This window comes from Gymnodraco acuticeps, unplaced genomic scaffold (genome assembly GCF_902827175.1).
Source record: "Gymnodraco acuticeps unplaced genomic scaffold, fGymAcu1.1, whole genome shotgun sequence".
NCBI lineage: Eukaryota > Metazoa > Chordata > Actinopteri > Perciformes > Bathydraconidae > Gymnodraco > Gymnodraco acuticeps.
The window spans coordinates 61115-77147 of NW_022990595.1; the positions used below are offsets into that span (position 1 = coordinate 61115).

The 16033-nt window shown below is 40.3% G+C and overlaps 2 pseudogenes; both read right to left on the reverse strand.

Annotated features, from left to right (window-relative positions):
• Positions 1-138: 138 nt before the first annotated feature.
• On the reverse strand, positions 139-9753 carry LOC117554421 (annotated as a pseudogene).
• Positions 9754-10134: 381 nt separating this feature from the next.
• Positions 10135-14245, reverse strand: LOC117554425 (annotated as a pseudogene).
• Positions 14246-16033: the final 1788 nt, after the last annotated feature.

A 16033-nucleotide genomic window follows, 5' to 3' on the forward strand; every position in this document is an offset into this window, starting at 1 on the left:
AGGCTGTCCACAAAACCTCACAAAGACTGAAGGAAAGAGGAGGAGTACAATGTGAGTCAGCTTTAGTATTTATTAGTGAGTTCATAACTGAAAAGGCCATGAAGACGAGCTTAGCATGCATTCTTATTTTCATTCAGCTTTTTGAAGGTAAGAGAAATTCACGTTTTATTTTCCTCTTTCAAACACAGATATGTGTATCCTGACAGCTGACATCAACATGTAATGTTCATACAGTGTAATCTGTTTTTATTTACGGGGATGTTTCATCAGACCAGTTGTGTGGCTTTGTTTAGAGCCATGTTAGGTATCAACAGTAAATACTAAAAATCCTTGTTTCTTTAATGTTTATGTTGTATAAACATTCCTTACTAAACAATCATTAAAATAATCGTGTTGCTAGTATTAAGCTATAAGTATTACGCTGAAGTTTGGTCAGGGAGGGTGAGATTGATAGACAAATGTTGAATCCTTTATTGTCTGGATTGTTATGCTTCGCCTACTTGTAGGGCAAAACCATCAAAGGGCCCAGAGTAACAGTTTCACGTGCCACTAAATCTGAAACATGAATACAAATGAAAGTGAGAGTCAAATAATATTTAGTTGGGACAGTTTTCACAGACAGATCACAGATTATGAAAGTTATAAAACTGTAGGATTTACAGTTTACCTTCAAGGATCAGACTTCCGAGGTTTGTTTGACCGGTGGGAGAGTTGCTGGAGCATGTATCGTCGCAACATTGACACACATCATCACTGCCATCGACATTTATCCATCTGATGATTAGTATACAGAATTAATAATTGTTTTCCTTTAGCTTTGAGTTGAGGGCATTTACACCCAAATCCAATGTTGAAATAATAGCCATTTATTTGTATACATATACTCCATGGGCAACGTCAACATTCTAAAATATTCTTAAAGCTTACATTTAGCACATTCCTCACACATGTGTACTGTTTCAGTCAAAATGCTGAGGTAAACATCACTGTTACATTGATCTGGCTGTACAGAGACAGCATGGAAAATTCATTTTAGAAAGTATGTATCCTTATATTTACAGTAAACGTTAGACCTCATTACAAATATGTTTCCTTAATTAAGTAACTTGATTACTTCAGCAGCAAGAAATATTAAGAGCAAAAACTTGAACCACTTTTAGCTTATAAATAATTGTTAACCCGATGAGCCTTTGTAAATGATACACTGACAAACCTTTTGCAATATTACAGTAAGGAGCAACAATTCACAAAATAAGTAATAAAAGCAACTTGAATTTATATAATTGCAGGCCTTGTTGACGGGGCTGCTCTTCCGCGTTTCAGAGGTCGCTTTCAGCTGGCAAGTGATAAAAACCTAATATAAGAGAGACCAAAGAAATGTCATTATACAACTTCGAAGCATTTCCAAACATGACAAAGTCATTCAGGTTATAGAAGTGGCTCACTGAGTTCCTTGTGTCGTGGGGGAACAGGAAGGCATCGAGCTGCAGCTGAAGAGAAGAAGATCTTGTTCTGGGATTGAAAAGTGCATTTGATCCGTCCTCTTTGGCATCATTGAAGCACCTGACGAAACAAATTTGAATGCAATTTAAGAGCCAATTATCAGGATCATACTGTATTCTGAGCTTCTCTTACCCATGGTTTTCGATAAAGTAGGATCTGGGGGCTGATCTCGGGTCAGGAGACAGAGCGGCGACACAGCTGTCGATAAACAGGCATCTGTGTCCCGCATCAGGACCGCTGTAAGAGGCCTCGAGGTGCAGGAGGTCTCCGGTGTAGAAGACACTGGTGAGCGTCTCTCCTGTCCAGTCCTCTACAATTAAACACAAGCGTCACTCACCGTAATTGAAGTCAACACATTTCTGTGTTTCTGTTTATACTCAGTTATATATTGTTTCCCCCAAAAAATGGCCTGACTTAACTTACATTTAAATGTATAATCAATTATATTTAACCATGTAACTTTGAATTAGGTGATTCTGTAATGAGTTACAGTACCGAAGGAGTGGCAGACCGGGGTGGTGGTTCCCCTTTTCAAAAAGGGGGATCTGAGGGTGTGTGCCAATTACAGAGGCATCACACTACTCAGCCTCCCCGGGAAAGTTTACTCTAAGGTACTCGAAAGGAGGGTCAGGCCGATTGTCGAACCTCAGATTGAGGAGGAACAATGCGGATTCCGTCCTGGTCGTGGAACGACGGACCAGCTTTTTATTCTTGCAAGGATCCTGGAGGGGGCCTGGGAGTACGCTTATCCGGTCTACAGGTGTTTTGTAGACTTGGAGAAGGCGTGTGACCGAGTTCCCAGGGAGTTACTGTGGGAGGTCCTGCGGGAGTATGGGGTGAGGGGGTCTCTACTCAGGGCAATCCAATCTCTGTACTCCCAAAGCGAGAGCTGTGTCCGGGTCCTCGGCAGTAAGTCGTACCCATTTCCGGTGAGGGTTGGCCTCCGCCAGGGCTGCGCTTTGTCACCAATCCTGTTTGTAATATACATGGATTGGATTTCGAGGCGTAGTCATGGGGGAGGGGGTCTGCAGTTCGGTGGACTAAGGATTGCACCACTGCTTTTTGCAGATTATGTGGTTCTAATGGCTTCATCGGTCTGCGACCTTCAGCACTCACTGGATCGGTTCGCAACCGAGTGTGAAGAGGCTGGGATGAGGATCAGCACCTCCAAATCTGAGGCCATGGTTCTCAGCAGGAAACCGATGGACTGTCCACTCCAAGTAGGGAATGAGTTCTTACCCCAAGTGAAGGAGTTCAAGTATCTCGGGGTCTTGTTCTCGAGTGAGGGAACAATGGAGCGTGAGATGGGCCGGAGAATCGGACTAGCGGGAGCGGTACTGCAGTCGCTTTACCGCACCGTTGTGACGAAAAGGGAGCTGAGCCAGAAGGCAAAGCTCTCTGTCTACCGGGCCATTTTCGTTCCTACCCTCACCTATGGTCATGAAGGATGGGTCATGACCGAAAGAACGAGATCGCGGATACAAGCGGCCGAGATGGGTTTTCTCCGCAGGGTGGCTGGTGTCTCCCTTAGGGATAAGGTGAGAAGTTCGGTCATCCGGGAGGGACTCGGAGTTGAACCGCTCCTCCTTCGCGTCGAAAGGAGCCAGTTGAGGTGGTTCGGGCACCTAGTTAGGATGCCACCTGGGCGCCTCCCTAGGGAGGTGTTCCAGGCACGTCCAGCTGGGAAGAGACCAAGGGGTAGAGCTAGGACCAGGTGGAGGGATTATATCCAGGGCTGCACATAACTGGTGCGCAGGTGCGCATGCGCACCTCCGCCAAAAAAAGAGCACCGGGTCATTTGAAAAAAGGCGCATTTGCGTACCAACATTGAGAGAGAGAGGAGAGAGGGAGAGAGAGAAGTGAGAAGAGAAAACAGGAGAGAGAAGAGAGAAGAGAGGAGAGAGAGAAAGATATTTGCGAGTTGCATATGAACTCAGGGCCGGCCCGTAGCACTGGCGTTATAGATGTTCGCCTAGGGCGCCAGATCTGTGGAGGCGCTGCGCTGGCAGTTCTGGGAGGGGAAAAAATATTTTTGACCGTTGGTGCTCATCCTAGTTTTCGGCCTTGATGTAACAATATTCATAATTAAGTAAATGTAACACCCTTTTCACCCCGGTTACACGTTTCATTTGCCCTGCACGATGGGCGCTGTAAGTGATGAAAATGGGGGATGTTGGCTTATCTGGCGCCCGCAGCTCACAGCCAATGTGCGAGTGAGCGAGGGAGAGAGGGAGGGTGCACCGGTTCCGGCGCAGTTGTTATTAGAATCTGGTGCTAGCTGCTCTAACGGATATAAGAAGAAGATGTTTCTACAATAATGTGGAGGAGAGCTCTCACCAGTAAGATAGAGAGGCTGATAACTAGCTCAGTGAGGTAAGGACTCTGAGTGTTTAGATAGTTCACTTTAGTCTAAGTTATATCTCAGTGGGTCTCAAACGGTTTGGTCACAATTTATGCAAACACATATTTCCAAGGCACTCCTTTATAATTATTGGGATAAACAGGTTTGAAATCATTCCAATGTATAGGCTACTATAGGACAGTAACCAAAAATATCCTTTAAAACTGGAGAGATAAAAAAAAAAAATGCATAAATAAATAAATGTTAAGGCAAGGCAAGGCAAGTTTATTTATATAGCACTTTTCAACACAAGGCAATTCAAAGTGCTTTACAAAAAATGAAAGAGATTAAGAAAATGGCATTTAAAATCAGTCATTAAAAAGAAAAGCTAATAAAATAAACATTAAAAGAAAAAATACATGGATAAAAGTTACAGTGCAGTCAATTAAACATTAAAAGAAAAAAAGTACATGGATAAAAGTTACAGTGCAGTCTAAGATATGAATAGTTCAATTAAAAACAGCGACAAAAAGAAAAGTCTTCAGCCTGGATTTAAAAGTAGTCAGAGTTGTAGCGGACCTGCAGGTTTCTGGGAGTTTGTTCCAGATATTTGGAGCATAATAACTGAACGCTGCTTTACCATGTTTAGTTCTGACTCTGGGGACAGAAAGCTGACCAGTCCCTGAAGACCTGAGAGATCTGGATGGTTCATAATTTAGCAGGAGGTCAGAAATGTATTTTGGGCCTAAACCATTCAGTGCTTTATAAACCAGCAGCAGTATTTTGAAATCTATTCTTTGACACACAGGAAGCCAGTGTAAAGACTTCAGAACTGGAGTGATGTGATCCACTTTCTTAGTGTTAGTGAGGACTCGAGCAGCAGCGTTCTGAATTAGCTGCAGCTTTCTAATAGATTTTTTAGTGAGACCTGTGAAGACACCATTGCAGTAGTCGAGTCTATTGAAGATAAAAGCATGGACAAGTTTTTCCAAATCCTGCTGTGACATTAGTCTTTTAATCCTAGATATATTCTTTAGGTGATAGTAGGCTGATTTAGTAACTGTTTTAATGTGACTGTTGAAACTCAGGTCAGAGTCCATGACTACACCTAGATTTCTGGCTTTATCTGTTGTTTTGAACATTGCAGACTGAAGCTCAGCGCTAACTTTTATACGTTCTGCCTTGGCTCCAAAAACCATTACCTCAGTTTTATCTTTGTTTAATTGGAGAAAGTTCTGACACATCCAGTCATTGATTTGTTCAATGCACTTACTCAGTGTTTGAATTGGAGCATAGTCTCCTGGTGAAATTGTTACGTACATTTATGTGTCATCTGCATAGCTATGGTAACTTATTTTGTTGTTCTTCATTATCTGAGCCAGTGGTAGCATGTAGATGTTAAAGAGAAGAGGCCCCAAGATGGAGCCTTGAGGAACCCCACATGTCATATTTGTCAACTCAGATGTGTATTTACCTATAGAAACAAAGTTGTTTCTGTCCTTTAAGTAGGATTCAAACCAATTCAGAACTGTTTCCGAAAGTCCCACCCAGTTTTCCAGTCGGTCTAGTAATATGCTGTGGTCAACAGTGTCAAACGCAGCACTGAGATCTAATAATACTAACACTGAAGTTCTGCCACTGTCTGTGTTTAAGTGGATGTCATTAAAGACCTTTACAAGAGCAGTCTCAGTGCTGTGGTTTGGACGAAAGCCTGACTGGAACACATCGAAACAGCTATTTAAATGCAATAAATTACTCAACTGTTGAAAAACAACTTTTTCAATGATTTTACCTAGAAATGGCAGGTTTGATATGGGCCTGTAATTGTTCATTACTGAAGCATCTAGATTATTATTTTTTAAGAGCGGTTTAATGACTGCAGTTTTCAGGGCCTGTGGAAAAATACCTGAGTGAAGAGATTTGTTTACTATATGAAGTAGATCTGAGGCCATGCAAGGCAAAACATCTTTAAAAAATCCTGTTGGAATAATATCAAGGCAGCAAGAGGAGGATTTCAGAAGTTGAATAATGTCCTCTAGGTTTTTATCATTAATCTGATGGAATTGTGTCATGATGTCTGAATTGATGTTAAGTGGAGATAGGGACAACACATTTGCTGTTCCTGATGCAGAGGCACTGACTGCTTGTCTGATGTTCTGAATTTTGTCAGTGAAGAAGGAGGCAAAATCATTGCACGCCCTGGTGGATAGAAATTCAGAGGCTACTGACACTGGGGGGTTAGTTAGTCTGTCGACGGTAGCAAACAAGGCACGTGCGTTGTTTTTGTTTTTGGTAATGATGTCAGAGAAGAACGATTGTCGTGCGTTTTTCAATTCCAAATTATAAAGGCCAAGTCTCTCTTTATAGATTTCAAAGTGAACCTGGAGATTTGTTTTTCGCCACCTGCGTTCAGCTTTTCGACATTCTCTTTTTTCTGTTTTCATGCTCATGGCCTTTCTCCATGCAGATATGTTCTTGCCAGACACTTCCTTTACCTTAGTTGGAGCAATGGCATCTATAACATTTTTAATTTTTGAATTAAAATGATCTACTAGCTCATTTACTGAGATGTTAGCAGGGGCAAGTGTGGAAGAGAAATTCTGAGTAAACATTTCCCTAGTATTTTCAGTTAAATATCGCTTTGTGGTTACCTCTTTTTGAACATTTTTGTGAACAGAAATAGAGCTCTCAAAGAAAACACAGGAATGGTCAGAGAGTACAACATCAGTCACCACAACCTTAGAGATATTCACACCCTTTGAGATAATTAAGTCCAGAGTGTGCCCCTTATTGTGCGTGGGCTCCGTCACATGCTGAGTCAGTCCATAGCTATCAAGAACACAAAATAGTTCTTTAGCCCCTCTGTCCTGGGGGTTGTCAACATGGATGTTAAAATCACCAACAATGACTAGACGGTCAAAGTCAATACACACTATAGACAGCAGTTCAGTAAAGTCATTAAAAAAGCTTGCACAGTATTTGGGTGGTCTATAGATATTTAGGAACAGAGCTCGAGAGGAGCATTTCAGCCGAAGGGCCACATATTCAAAAGAATCAGTTTCCATACGATGTCTTCCTGCATTGAAGGGAATCATTGAACAGAATAGCAACTCCACCCCCTTTCTTATGCATTCTTTCCTGACTCATAAAACTAAAGTTGGGAGGGGTTGATTCGATAAGAACAGCTGCACTGTTATTTTGTTCAATCCAAGTTTCTGTTAAAAACATAAAATCGAGATTGTGCTCAGTGATAAAATCATTGATTAAAAATGTTTTTCCTGCCAAAGACCTGACATTTAATAAAGCTAGTTTAAGTTTGTTAAACACACTATCAGTCATGTTTTTTGTAACAAGCTGTGGCTGACATGGAATCACTGCTAAATTAGATACACTCACACAAACGTTTGAGCGCTTCTTGTTTCTATGATTCACCGCTCTTAATCTATTACCTATCAACACAGATATCGGCAAAGCTACTGGCAGGCAGGGCCTCGACATGTCCTGGAAAGAGTTGAGAGTGCCATACGCCCTTGAGCCTGGACCCATCACATATCAGTAAGATAAGGTAAAATAAGATATGAACAACAACAATAAAATAAGTTACATTAATTTGTTATTGGCTATGGTAGGTTATTGGTTATGTTCACATACTTATTTGATTACATCCACTTGTCTAAGATGACAACAGACTTTCGACCCAAAACCAGCTGTTGACTTGTGGATGCAAGCAGCTAATCGCAGACTCAACCAGAGAGAAATTAGTAGGCCTACATCATCAGCTACCATGTCTGAGAGGAAGACAGTGAGGAGAACAGTCAGGAGGGTAGTGATGACAGCTTGTAGGATTACTGGTCGTGCTAATGTTGTCTTGTGTTCACCTCTGCATGTGTGTTCTGTGCCGTGTGTCTGGCAAATAAAGTCAAGACCCCCTCAAAAGTTACAGTTTATTTCATTTTAAGGATGAGCACCAAGCAACATCTCCAGGTGCTCCTTTGAGAACCAGGGCAAAAAAGTTATGTGCACCCCTGATTATATCTCTTCGCTGGCCTGGGAGCGCCTTGGGATCCCCCAGTCAGAGCTGGTTGATGTGGCCAGGGAAAATAAAGTTTGGGGCTCTCTGCTGGAACTGCTACCCCCGCATAAGGAATACTTCACATATAAATGTTCATTTTGTATTAAACAATGAACGGTGGTTTTTTTCTAACTTAAAATGGTGGTCACATTTAAGAAAAGCAAAACATCCATTTACAATGTCTTAAAAAACTTGAGCAGGAAAATCAAAGACCCATTTTTCCAGTAGTGTACTAAAAAAAATAAAGAACAAATTGCCCTGCGAAATACTACACTGCTTATGTATTATTTGAGAATGAATGTACACATTGTCTTTAGTGGGTGATATTCCTTTAAAAAGGTACATCAATTATATATTTAAAAAAATCTCCAGTTCTCCAACATGCCTGGAAATTGAGAGGGGAGGGGTTTTCCGTTCAAATCTGCAACTTCACTGCTAGACTGCTGTATTATTTGACTTTAACTTTAACTATATATTTATTTGTTGTTCCTTTATTTTATTTTATCTTCACTATATATGTAAAGTGTCTTTGAGCACCTGTAAAAGCGCTAACAAATTAAATCTATTATTATTAGATGCCACTATATCCCATACACTGGTCCTTGAGGTAAAGTGTGTGACTACTTCATCCACCACATACTACATGCACACCATATATATTTAACTATGTAACTTTGAATTAGGTGATTCTGTAATGAGTTTTGAAACTGTGATTGAGTGTTTCTTTAGTGGTTGAGAAAATGCTCCAACATATAAATAAGGAATACTTCACATATAAAAGTTCATTTTGTATTAAACAATGACCCACATTTAACAAAAGCAAAACATCCAATTACAATGTCTTACAAAACTTGTGCACGAAAATCAAAGACCCATTAGTAGTAGTGTACTAAAACCTTATTAAAAATAAATTAATAATAATAATTGCCGTGCGAAATACTACACTGTTTATGTATTATTTGAGAATTCAACGTAAGGAATTAATGTACACATTGTCTTTAGTGGGTGATATTCCTTTAAAAAGATACATCAATTATATATTTAAAAACAACTCCAGTTCTCCAACATGCCTGGAAATTGAGAGGTGAGGGGTTTTCCGTTCAAATCTGCAACTGCACTGCTAGATGCCACTATATCCTACACACTGGTCCTTGAGGTAAAGTGTGTGACTACTTCATCCACCACATACTACATGCACACTTCAAAAAAACCTTCAATGAAACAATGAATAGGTATCACATACTTTACTTTACTCATCAGCTTTAGAGAGAAAGCACCTGTTGAATACACAGCAGGAAGAGAGAGGGGCGGCTGCTGAGAGTGACTGCCATCAAACTTTGTCCTCCTGTCCCGGAAAGGTAACAAAGTCAGCCGAGAAGAAGAAGTCACAAAAAAGAATCTCTGCACAACACAATAAAAACATCTCACCTCTTATAGTGACAGGAAACAGGAACAACAGCACGGGTCATTCTTTTAATGCCAGGTTGCCCGGCGACTAGTAAGATTATCAGCTGGTTTTAGTAGATCACAGAGTCCTTAGATGTCTATAGAGAATACAAAATAACTAAAATCAGGGACACTTCTGAAAACACAACAAATCAAAACCACCACTTAAGCAACCACAGTTAAATATCCAGCATCTCCTATTAATCATCAACAACTTCCAGTCACTTTGGAGCCACAGTCTTGTAGTCCAGCTTCAAATACATATTCAGAGTCACCAGCAGCAACAGGTCGACACTGACTGCTCTGTGAATGCTTGACTTCTAATAATATATCTGATAATCTGATTTATCTAACTGATCCCAATCCTGTGTTGTCAGTTTGAACTACCCATTTTGAAGATTTGATCTAGATTAAAGCTTGGATTGGATTTCCTGATCTGATAAAGTGATCCTAATCCTATTTTTTGGTTTTGAACTACCCAAAATCCAAATCTAATCAGATTTGGATTAAAAGTTTTGAACTCCTGGGATCAGGATATTATATTAAATGACACCCCAGAAAAGAAAAGCCATGTTGTAGTACCATTTTTAGCAGCAGACAAGCACAATAAAAAACATGGAAGACAAATTGCAATTTTGGGTCCCCCTTAAATGTTTACTGTTATATGGAATACTTTTCCTCATTAGGAAACAATTGTTTGCATTTAATTGTTTTTAGCTGTGAGCAGGTCATCTGTTTTCCTTGTGTATTGACACATTAAAAAGCAAACAAATTAAAGTTTGAATAATTTATTATCTCTTTGGGTCCATTGTTTCAGAAAGGTCAGATTCTGTTGCAGTGGTGTTGGACAGTGGGGGCACAGCCACATTAACCGCAGCAGTTGGGAGGACTTCATCGAGCGCCGCTGTGTTGGTACTGTTCAGCACCGCTGCCTTCGACTGCAGGTGGGCCTCAGGAGAGGTTTTTTCTAGACGTTCAGGAACTTCCTCAGCATCTTCATCTGTAGTCGTAGAAGAAATGTGTTAATGTAAAAGGTGCATTGCAGAGTGCCATTTAAAAAAAAGAGTTAAGACTTTTCACAACATCCACCTGGTTTTGGGTCGATGATGAATCAGCCCTTTCCTCTGATCTTTGACAGAAAAACAATTCAACATTAAGATTTCATTATGGGCCATTTTAATCTCAATTTAGAGATTGTTAAAGGCTTCAAATGAACAAATAATAATTCAATACCGGCATTGACTTACCAACTCTGTTTATTCCACTCCTCCACTTGCTGCCAAACATTGTAGATCTGCTGATTTTATCAAGAATGGAAGAAGGCTCCTCTGCAGGTATGGGCCGGCTTTTCTGCTTGGCTGGCAAGACCATCATCGGACCCACTCTGGCCTGATGGTCCCACACTAACACAAACCAGCACAATGCATGTTAATTCAGTTACCCAGCCATCATCACGTCTAAAACCTATGCCAAAACATGTGTCACAATTGATCATTATGATGACAGCTGCAGACAATATTCATCATACAAGTTTCTACAAGCTTCCCACCTGTACTGGTCTTCAGTCCGCTCCTCCAGAGGGGTTCACGCTCTTCTGGCTTCACAAACCCTCGAGGCCTAAACTTGCTCGGGCTGCTGGGTTTACTGGGAGTTTGCGCAACTCCAATTGGTCTTTTGCATTGCCCACATAAGTAGTCATTACCATCAGCGGACCGCCATCTGATAAATAAAAAAACATTCAGCACCAATACTTTGTTTTTTGTGTGTAATTTGACATATTTTAGACTGGATCTCACTTACCTTCCATTCACAAAAGTGCACGCCTTGTTTGGTGCATCTGTGCCATTTATTGGAACAGCATTCAGGTGACATGTGATGTAGAGCTATGAGAAAAGCAGGTGTTGGGAAACATGCACACACAATCATGTTTGAGGCAATTTAATAGAGCCTCACCTCCCCTCTGTCCTCATTATAAAATCTGAAGGCATCAATGGACATGTGGAGCTTGTCATCCTGTGTCCTGGCTAAGAATTGAGACCTTGAGCCTAGAAGCTGAGAGTCAACAAAGCACCTATGATGAGGAAAAACAAAAAGAGCAACACTAAATTAGCACTCATGGACTACTATAACCAGAGTCTACATTTCCCACAATGCAACTCCACCACTAACATTTCTAGTCATATAGAGAGGCGAAGTCCCTTCCTTTCCGGGGGACCTCCATGGGACCTTATTTCTAAAAAAGTATGTATTGAAGTCAATGGAGAGAGAAAGATGATCTTTCGATCCCGTTTGAATTGTGCCACGAATTCCACATATGACGTTTGTCAATTTAAAAGATAATTTTGCAAGTCAAAAAATAAAAGTGTGTCGTAAAAATGTGACGACACTTTTTGTGTGAAACCGCTCAATGAACTACCTCTCGCGTCACAGACCAAGACGGCCGTCACGTTGGCACATTTCACTTCTTCCTTTCAGAATGAGGCGAAAAGTATTAAAAGAGGTGAAAATCACATAGTCTTCTAGTTGCGTATTTTTCATAGTCTTATATTTTAAGAGTTTTACGACAAACTGTGATTTTTTTGACATGGAAATGATTTTCTAAGATTAACAAACATCATATGTGTAATTCATTGCACAATTCAAACGGGGTTGAAAGATAATCTTCTCTCTCTCCATTGACTTCAATACATAATTTTTCCGAAATAAGGTCCCATGGGTCAGAAGTAGATGGGCGGGACTTCGCCTCTATAGGCAAGTTCTGGAAGTAGTTCTTTAGAGTCAGAACTGCACAAATCTGACCTGTGCCTTTGCCAATAGTGAAATAGTGAAAGGAAGAACTAGAATACCAAAGATTAAAAGCAAACTGCAGCTAGCCTTAACTAATGGCTAACTTGAAGACAACACTAAAGGACTGATCTTTTATTAACCTGTCACTCGAGTCAGCATTGCTCGTGTCTGAATTAAACCACTTGAAGAGCCTTACACACAGGGGCGCCGTAAGGGGGGAAAGTTAGGACGATTCTAAGGGCCCGTGACTGACAGGTGCCCCAAACATTTTTAGAACATTCAGAAAAAATGTTTAAGTAACCTTTCATCAATAATTAACATTAATATAACGTCATATTGATAATGTACTCACTAAACTTACGATTAATTTAACTTATTTTCTTCCAAAAGTTAATTATCCAAAGCCTCTGAACACCCGCCAATTTACATGTAATGGTTTGGTCCTGCCTCCAAACGCTGTGCGGCATCGCACTTTCTAGCAGCAGAGAGTGAGAGCATGTGAGGAGGGATGCTGTTGGTATGTATATTTAATAAAACAAATCTGCTGCTTATGTTATTTTTTTTGTTATAGCATTTTATAAATGATAATATTGGTGTTAATGTTCACTTTATTTTAATTTAAGAGGTCATGTATATTTAAGTTATATTTATTTAGATTTATGAATATTCCATTCAAAAATGTTATTAAAAAAAGGCATGTACACCATAAAAGATGACTATAGATATATTGTCAGGCATGTTAGTGTTATATGAAATAGTGCAGCAGAATGTTGCAGTAGAATTTGCAGTCTGCACAGTGTTATATTTTCACCGCTCAGTGTCAGTAAATATTGTACGGTTAGTATTGGACTACAAGAGATGCAAGCCTGTACAGGTAGTTATTTAAAGCACAAATGAGTCGGTTGGGTTCTGGAGGTGTGCTTACAGCAATTGTGCTTGGTTGGCGTGGCCTGTGCCTGGTGGTGGGGCCCAATGCGATATATTTTCATGGTGCCCAAAATCCCTGGCGGCACCACTGCTTACAAATTAAACAGCTCCCTCTAGGGTCAGAAAAATACTTTACTTTTTGCCATTTAGCAATTTGCAGCCTTACCCATTTTCAATGAAGGCATGCCTGGGGCTGGAGTGCATGTCAGGGCTCAGTGTAGCCACGCAGCTGCTCACAAACACTCGGAGCCCAATGTGATGCCCAATTCTGACCGAGGCCTCGATGCCGATGGGCTCACCGAGATGAAACACATTAGAGCCTCTTTTGTACTGCCAGTCACCTGCACTCGGACAGAAAAAAGTACTAAGTGCAAATAGAGACATGACAACTCATAACATGAGATAATTATCAAAACCCACTTGTCATGATTCTCAAGTTAAACTGCAACATTTCCACTGCAGCCTGGGTCGACATGAAGGGGATCCAGGTAGGCATGAGCGAAGAACTGGACAAACTGTACTTCCTAAGAAACAGAAAACATGCATTTAAAAAAAGACAGACATCATTCAAAGATTTTTACAATGTGAGCTTTAAAAACATAGAATACAAAGACCTTTCGTAATGACATTCAATTGGAATTACAGCCTCCTCCATTCGAACAACACCATATGGAGAGGCCTCAGGAGAGTATATGAGCAGGTTTGTGTAGATCAGAGAGTCCTCAGTTACCTGTGGAGAGTAGACGTGTTTAAAACTAGAAGCTATAATGAATCATATTTGAAATGAAAAAAGTTACCCAGTGTCTGGTGCCGCACTCCACAAGTCCAACACTGATACTGTACTCATCTGCTGAAGACGCTGTAGCTCTGCAGTACTGGTTGTTGGTCTCTACTCCAAGGCGTATCTCGTCACCATCAACAGGAGCTCCAACCGCAAACATGTCGGCTTTGATAACAATCTCCAAAGAGTCTGGATGACAGGTCACTCTGATGGTATTCACCTGCTGCGGTTCCTCAGCCGGAGACTTCTGCTGCTGCTGCCCGAGTTCTGACCTGCCTGTGTTCGCAAGGCTCTGAAACGAAGCATCTTGTGTGGGCAGGAAAGCAAAAGAGGAGCTAACACAGAGTCCTACAAGGAGGATAACCTGAAAATGAAAGGCCTCCATAAGTGAAACTGATCGGCTGCTCTCTGTCTTCCTGACAGACTCACAGTAGGCCTATGGTTCAGTGTGAGCGGTGGAGCTTTTTAAACTCTAGCCGATCATTATCCTCATCAGAGCAGCACACCTGCGTCCAATCAGACACGCATCTGCTTAATTGGCTTCACACTCTGAACTCAAGACATGAGGCTGATTGAGAGAGAGGTGAAGGGCGTTTTCACATGTTTAAAATGTGCATATATTTGCTTCATTGCTTGTTACTTTGGATTTTAAATAAACTGTTAGTGTTGCAGTTCATGAAAACCATGCAGGAAGATTTTGACATCCCCCTGGATCCTTAATTTGTACACTATCACATTATTATTGTGGTCTATGATGTCATTTTATTATGTTTTTAAACTATCATTCATGTTTTGTTGATCTGTACAGACTAAATCAAATACAAATAAAATACAAATGTAAAACTTGTGATTTTGAGCTACATAAATACAATTTGATCTGTGTTTGAAACATAAGACACATATACAAATCAATCCATGCAGTTCAAACAAAGTATTGAAAATGCCTCCAAATACTTCAAATCAAATGACTTACGAAATATAAAGTTCAAAACTATATTCTTAATTATCCATTTCAGATGTTCACCCTGTACTGTTGCTTAAATATTTTATGTTATTTTAGATTGATCCATTTTGTTTTTTCTGTTCATACTTTTTAGTTTTTTTCGGTCCAAAGGGCCGTTATTGGAGATGTTAGAGTTGAAAGGGGGAGACAGAGGGGAGGACATGCCAGAAATGTTCAGCTGGTTCAGGATTCAAACTGGTTTACGAGGCAGCGGTGGCTGAATATGGGCTGCCAGCTCTAACCACTGACATATCAGGCGAACCCATTCTTATCAAGGGTTATTGACCTAACCTCTTTCACTCTTTCCTATTAATATCTCCTTTGTATTTGGACACATTGTATTGTCTTGTATGTGAATAGCACTTATTTTGGTGCGCTCAAAACACAACCCAAGCTTTAAAAATATATTTTTATTATTATTTATGATTGCAGAGCTTCTGAATCGGACTGTGCCGGCGTAAATGTTTACTAACTTATAATATATATCCACCCCTGCTGCTGATGACTCTCCTCCTGACCTGCACTTTCACACTCATCTTGCAGACACCAGACATATCCAGTGATACAACATGAAAGTGATATTATCATATCTTCTTTTCTCACTTGAAAATATCACAACAGGATCGCTATAAGAAGACTTACTATGATACTATAAAAAAGTGTATATGCGTGGGGAGCAATGTTTATATTTCTAACAAATACTGAGATTTCTTTTTGAGAAGGGTTTGTTTGAGTAATTTTACACATTAGTGGTGTTAATCCAGTGGATGAGTCTGATTCAGTTCAGAAATTCAGTTAAACATCAGTGTGTGCAAAATCAACTGCAACGTTTCAATGGCTGTTCTTACTTTGATTTCCCCTTCCTGCTCAGAGGTGAAGAACAATAAATAAAGTGAGGCTCTCCACAAAACCTCACAAGGACTGAAGGAAAGAGGAGGAGTACTGTTAGGGAATAATTCTGAAAGCCTCGTTTTTAGTCTTACGCATCCGACCTGGAAGACTTTGCAGCCAATCTTATTTGTTACAGTGTACCGTGCACCAGGTCCTTATTCAGAATTCTCTGAGTTTTCATCAACTTTGGTACTTAAAACAGATAAAGTAATTATCGTAGGTGACTTTAATATTCATGTTGACGATGATAAAAATAGCCTTACTGTTGCATTTAACTCTATA